The sequence below is a fragment of the Bombina bombina genome, chromosome 2, assembly GCF_027579735.1.
Source record: "Bombina bombina isolate aBomBom1 chromosome 2, aBomBom1.pri, whole genome shotgun sequence".
NCBI lineage: Eukaryota > Metazoa > Chordata > Amphibia > Anura > Bombinatoridae > Bombina > Bombina bombina.
The window spans coordinates 1,327,580,807-1,327,587,925 of record NC_069500.1 but is presented as its reverse complement, the minus strand read 5'-3'; the positions used below and the strand labels follow the sequence as shown (position 1 = coordinate 1,327,587,925).

The 7,119-nt window shown below is 42.9% G+C and overlaps 1 protein-coding gene across 1 annotated transcript in view; it reads left to right on the top strand.

Annotated features, from left to right (window-relative positions):
• HTT (huntingtin) overlaps positions 1 to 7,119 on the top strand; it is a gene marked incomplete in the record, with an annotated part of 1,068,170 nt that overhangs the window by 848,749 nt on the left and 212,302 nt on the right.

The following is a 7,119-nucleotide window of genomic DNA, read 5'->3' as shown; positions in this document are numbered from 1 at the left end:
TATGCATTGGACATTAAATTGCTTTCTTGGAAAGTTTTGTTCCTTTTGGCCATCTCTTCTGCCAGAAGAGTTTCTGAATTATCTGCTCTTTCTTGTGAGTCTCCTTTTCTGATTTTTCATCAGGATAAGGCGGTGTTGCGAACTTCTTTTGAATTTTTACCTAAGGTTGTGAATTCCAACAACATTAGTAGAGAAATCGTGGTTCCTTCATTATGTCCTAATCCTAAGAATTCTAAGGAGAAATCGTTACATTCTTTGGATGTTGTTAGAGCTTTGAAATATTATGTTGAAGCTACTAAATCTTTCCGAAAGACTTCTAGTCTATTTGTCATCTTTTCTGGTTCTAGAAAAGGCCAGAAAGCTTCTGCCATTTCTTTGGCATCCTGGTTGAAATCTTTAATTCATCTTGCCTATGTTAAATCGGGTAAGACTCCGCCTCAGAGGATTACAGCTCATTCTACTAGGTCAGTTTCTACTTCCTGGGCGTTTAGGAATGAAGCTTCAGTTGATCAGATTTGCAAAGCAGCGACTTGGTCCTCTTTGCATACTTTTACTAAATTCTACCATTTTGATGTATTCTCTTCTTCTGAAGCAGTTTTTGGTAGAAAGGTACTTCAGGCAGTGGTTTCGGTTTGAATCTTCTGCTTATGTTTTTCATTAAACTTTATTTTGGGTGTGGATTATTTTCAGCAGGAATTGGCTGTCTTTATTTTATCCCTCCCTCTCTAGTGACTCTTGTGTGGAAAGATCCACATCTTGGGTATTCATTATCCCATACGTCACTAGCTCATGGACTCTTGTTAATTACATGAAAGAAAACATAATTTATGTAAGAACTTACCTGATAAATTCATTTCTTTCATATTAACAAGAGTCCATGAGGCCCACCCTTTTTTGTGGTGGTTATGATTTTTTGTATAAAGCACAATTATTCCAATTCCTTATTTTATATGCTTCGCACTTTTTTCTTATCACCCCACTTCTTGGCTATTCGTTAAACTGATTTGTGGGTGTGGTGAGGGGTGTATTTATAGGCATTTTAAGGTTTGGGAAACTTTGCCCCTCCTGGTAGGAATGTATATCCCATACGTCACTAGCTCATGGACTCTTGTTAATATGAAAGAAATGAATTTATCAGGTAAGTTCTTACATAAATTATGTTTTTTGTCAGCATAAGGTAATTGGTATTATGTCATACTGCTCCATGTACTAAGCAACATAAGCGGTTGTAAGAAGTAGCGTTCATCAGACCACTGCTTCTTGCAATCTCCGCCACTTCTGAGTTTGCGGAGAGAAATCACCTCGAACTCGCTCTCTTGGAGTGTTTGACAGGCCCTTCTCTCATGTGATTGGTCCCACTTGAACATGTAATGGTACGTACGGTATGTAATGACATGTCCATACACATATTAATACATGTGGCCCATAGTCACCAATTTGATTGTGTCATGTGTTCCTAAAGTCTGATTGTTAGCACTTTGTCTAAGTCTGGGGTTACACTAAATTATCTATATTGCTAACATGAGATATTTGTGTCCCTTTTCTCTTGTTAAGTGTATCCAGTCCACGGATCATCCATTACTTAAGGGATATTCTCCTTCCCAACAGGAAGTTGCAAGAGGATCACCCACAGCAGAGCTGCTATATAGCTCCTCCCCTAACTGTCATATCCAGTCATTCTCTTGCAAGCCTCAACCAAGATGGAGGTCGTAAGAGGAGTGTGGTGTTTTATACTTAGTTTATTCTTCAATCAAAAGTTTGTTATTTTTAAATGGTGCCGGAGTGTACTGTTTATCTCAGGCAGTATTTAGAAGAAGAATCTGCCTGCGTTTTCTATGATCTTAGCAGAAGTAACTAAGATCCATGGCTGTTCTCACATATTCTGAGGAGTGAGGTAACTTCAGAGAGGGAATGGCGTGCAGGTTTTCCTGCAATAAGGTATGTGCAGTTAATATTTTTCTAGGGATGGAATTTGCTAGAAAATGCTGCTGATACCGAACTAATGTAAGTAAAGCCTTAAATGCAGTTTTAGCAACTGGTATCAGGCTTATTAATAGAGATACATACTCTTATAAAAATGTAATATAAAACGTTTGCTGGCATGTTTAATCGTTTTTATATGTATTTGGTGATAAAACTTATTGGGGCCTAGTTTTTTTCCACATGGCTGGCTTGAATTTTGCCTAGTAACAGTTTCCTTAGGCTTTCCACTGTTGTAATATGAGTGGGAGGGGCCTTTTTTAGTGCTTTTCTGTGCAGATAAAAATACTGACAGAGACATTCAGCTTCCCTCTGCATGATCCAGGACATCTCTGGAGGGCTCAAAAGGCTTCAAAGTCGTTTTTGAGGGAGGTAAAAAGCCACAGTAGAGCTGTGGCAGTTGTTGTGACTGGAAAAAAAAAAAAAAAAAAAAAACTTTTTTGTCTTTTATTATTCAGTTTTGGGTATTAAGGGGTTAATCATCCATTTGCAAGTGGGTGCAATGCTCTGCTAACTTGTTACATACACTGTAAAAATTTTGTTAGTGTAACTGCCTTTTTTCACTGTTATTTCAAATTTTGACAAAATTTGTGTTTCTTAAAGGTGCAGTAACGTTTTTTATATTGCTTGTAAACTTGTTTAAAGTGTTTTCCAAGCTTGCTAGTCTCATTGCTAGTCTGTTTAAACATGTCTGACACAGAGGAAACTACTTGTTCATTATGTTTGAAAGCCATGGTGGAGCCCCATAGGAGAATGTATACTAAATGTATTGATTTCACCTTAAACAGTAAAGATCAGTCTTTAACTATAAAAGAAATATCACCAGAAGATTCTGACCAGGGGGAAGTTATGCCGACTAACTCTCCCCACGTATCAGACCCTTCGCCTCCCGCTCAGGGGATGCACGCTAATATGGCGCCAATTACATCAGGGACGCCCATAGCGATTACCTTGCAGGACATGGCTGCAATCATGAATAATACCCTGTCAGAGGTATTATCCAGGTTGCCTGAATTAAGAGGCAAGCGCGATTGCTCTGGGGTTAGGAGAAATACAGAGCGCGCAGATGCTGTAAGGGCCATGTCTGATACTGCGTCACAATATGCAGATCATGAGGACGGAGAGCTTCAGTCTGTGGGTGACATCTCTGATTCGGGGAAACCTGATTCAGAGATTTCTAATTTTAAATTTAAGCTTGAGAACCTCCGTGTGTTGCTTGGGGAGGTATTAGCTGCTCTGAATGACTGTAACACAGTTGCAGTACCAGAGAAATTGTGTAGGCTGGATAAATACTATGCGGTACCGGTGTGTACTGATGTTTTTCCTATACCTAAAAGGCTTACAGAAATTATTAGCAAGGAGTGGGATAGACCGGGGGTGCCTTTTTCCCCACCTCCTATATTTAGAAAAATGTTTCCAATAGACGCCACTACACGGGACTTATGGCAGACGGTCCCTAAGGTGGAGGGAGCAGTTTCTACTTTAGCAAAGCGTACTACTATCCCGGTTGAGGACAGTTGTGCTTTTTCAGATGCAATGGATTAAAAATTGGAGGGTTACCTTAAGAAAATGTTTATTCAACAAGGTTTTATTTTACAGCCCCTTGCATGCATTGCGCCTGTCACGGCCGCGGCGGCATTCTGGTTTGAGGCCCTGGAAGAGGCCATCCATACAGCTCCATTGACTGAAATTATTGACAAGCTTAGAACACTTAAGCTAGCTAACTCATTTGTTTCTGATGCCATTGTTCATTTGACTAAACTAACGGCTAAGAATTCCGGATTCGCCATCCAAGCGCATAGGGCGCTATGGCTTAAATCCTGGTCAGCTGACGTGACTTCGAAGTCTAAATTACTCAACATTCCTTTCAAGGGGCAGACCTTATTCGGGCCTGGTTTGAAGGAAATTATTGCTGACATTACTGGAGGTAAGGGTCACACCCTTCCTCAGGACAGGGCCAAAGCAAAGGCCAAACAGTCTAATTTTCGTGCCTTTCGAAATTTCAAGGCAGGTGCAGCATCAACTTCCTCCGCTTCAAAACAAGAGGGGACTTTTGCTCAATCTAAGCAGGCCTGGAAACCTAACCAGTCCTGGAACAAAGGCAAGCAGGCCAGAAAGCCTGCTGCTGCCTCTAAGACAGCATGAAGGAACGGCCCCCTATCCGGCGACGGATCTAGTAGGGGGCAGACTTTCTCTCTTCGCCCAGGCGTGGGCAAGAGATGTTCAGGATCCCTGGGCGTTGGAGATCATATCTCAGGGATATCTTCTGGACTTCAAAGCTTCCCCTCCACAAGGGAGATTTCATCTTTCAAGGCTATCTGCAAATCAGATAAAGAAAGAGGCATTCCTACGCTGTGTGCAAGACCTCCTAGTTATGGGAGTGATCCATCCAGTTCCGCGGACGGAACAAGGACAGGGTTTTTATTCAAATCTGTTTGTGGGTCCCAAAAAAGAGGGAACCTTCAGACCAATTTTGGATCTAAAGATCTTAAACAAATTCCTCAGAGTTCCATCTTTCAAAATGGAAACTATTCGGACCATCCTACCCATGATCCAAGAAGGTCAGTACATGACCACAGTGGACTTAAAGGATGCCTACCTTCACATACCGATTCACAAAGATCATCATCGGTTTCTAAGGTTTGCCTTTCTAGACAGGCATTACCAATTTGTAGCTCTTCCCTTCGGGTTGGCTACAGCCCCGAGAATCTTTACAAAGTTTCTGGGCTCACTTCTGGCGGTTCTAAGACCGCGAGGCATAGCGGTGGCTCCGTATCTAGACGACATCCTGATACAGGCGTCAAGCTTTCAAGTTGCCAAGTCTCATACAGAGATAGTTCTGGCATTTCTGAGGTCGCACAAGGAAAAGAGTTCTCTATCCCCACTCACAAGAGTCTCCTTCTTAGGGACTCTTATAGATTCTGTAGAAATGAAAATTTACCTGATGGAGTCCAGGTTATCAAAACTTCAAAATGCTTGCCGTGTTCTTCACTCCATTCCGCGCCCTACGGTAGCTCAGTGTATGGAGGTAATCGGCTTAATGGTAGCGGCAATGGACATAGTGCCATTTGCGCGCCTTCATCTCAGACCGCTGCAATTATGCATGCTGAGTCAGTGGAATGGGGATTACACAGATTTGTTCCCTCTGCTAAATCTGGATCAAGAGACCAGAGATTCTCTTCTCTGGTGGTTGTCTCGGGTACACCTGTCCAAGGGTATGACCTTTCGCAGGCCAGATTGGACAATTGTAACAACAGATGCCAGCCTTCTAGGTTGGGGTGCAGTCTGGAATTCCCTGAAGGCACAGGGATCGTGGACTCAGGAGGAGAAACTCCTTCCAATAAATATTCTGGAGTTAAGAGCGATATTCAATGCTCTTCTGACTTGGCCTCAGTTAGCAACACTGAGGTTCATCAGATTTCAGTCGGACAACATCACGACTGTGGCTTACATCAACCACCAAGGGGGAACCAGGAGTTCCCTAGCGATGTTAGAAGTCTCAAAAATAATTCGCTGGGCAGAGTACCACTCTTGCCACCTGTCAGCAATCCATATCCCAGGCGTGGAGAACTGGGAGGCGATTTTCTAAGTCGTCAGACTTTCCATCCGGGGGAGTGGGAACTCCATCCGGAGGTGTTAGCTCAGTTGATTCATCGTTGGGGCAAACCAGAGTTGGATCTCATGGCGTCTCGCCAGAACGCCAAGCTTCCTTGTTACGGATCCAGGTCCAGGGACCCAGAAGCGACGCTGATAGATGCGCTAGCAGCGCCTTAGTTCTTCAACCTGGCTTATGTGTTTCCACCGTTTCCTCTGCTCCCTCGACTGATTGCCAAAATCAAACAGGAGAGAGCATTGGTGATTCTGATAGCACCTGCGTGGCCACGCAGGACTTGGTATGCAGACCTAGTGGACATGTCATCCTTTCCACCATGGACTCTGCCTCTAAGACAGGACCTTCTGATACAAGGTCCTTTCAATCATCCATATCTAATTTCTCTGAGACTGACTGCATGGAGATTGAACGCTTGATTCTATCAAAGCGTGGCTTCTCCGAGTCAGTCATTGATACTTTAATACAGGCACGAAAGCCTGTTACCAGGAAAATCTACCACAAGATGTGGAGTAAATATCTTTATTGGTGTGAATCCAAGACTTACTCATGGAGTAAAGTTAGGATTCCTAGAATATTGTCTTTTCTCCAAGAGGGCTTGGACAAAGGATTATCAGCTAGTTCCTTAAAGGGACAGATTTCTGCTCTGTCCTTTTGCACAAGCGTCTGGCAGAGGTTCCAGACGTCCAGGCATTTTGCCAGGCTTTGGTTAGATTTAAGCCTGTGTTTAAACCTGTTGCTCCCCCGTGGAGCTTAAACTTGGTTCTTAAGGTTCTTCAAGGAGTTCCGTTTGAACCCCTTCATTCCATTGATATTAAACTTTTATCTTGGAAAGTTCTGTTTTTGATGGCTATTTCCTCGGCTCGGAGAGTCTCTGAGCTATCTGCCTTACAATGTGATTCTCCCTATCTGATTTTTCATGCAGATAAGGTAGTTCTGCGTACCAAACCTGGGTTTTTACCTAAGGGGGTTTCTAACAAGAATATCAATCAAGAGATTGTTGTTCCATCGTTGTGCCCTAATCCTTCTTCAAAGAAGGAACGTCTTTTACATAATCTGGACGTAGTCCGTGCCTTGAAGTTTTACTTACAAGCTACTAAGGATTTTCGTCAAACATCTTTCCTGTTTGTCGTTTACTCTGGACAGAGGAGAGGTCAAAAAGCTTTGGCAGCCTCTCTTTCCTTTTGGCTTTGGAGCGTAATAAGCCTAGCCTATGAGACTGCTGGACAGCAGCCCCCTGAAAGGATTACAGCTCATTCTACTAGAGCTGTGGCTTCCACCTGGGCCTTCAAAAATGAGGCCTCTGTTGAACAGTTTTGCAAGGCTGTGACTTGGTCTTTGCTTCACACTTTTTCAAAATTTTACAAATTTGATACTTTTGCTTCTTCGGAGGCTGTGTTTGGGAGAAAGGTTCTTCAGGCAGTGGTTCCTTCCGCTTAATCCTGCCTTGTCCCTCCCATCATCCGTGTACTTTAGCTTTGGTATTGGTATCCCACAAGTAATGGATGATCCGTGGACTGGATACACTT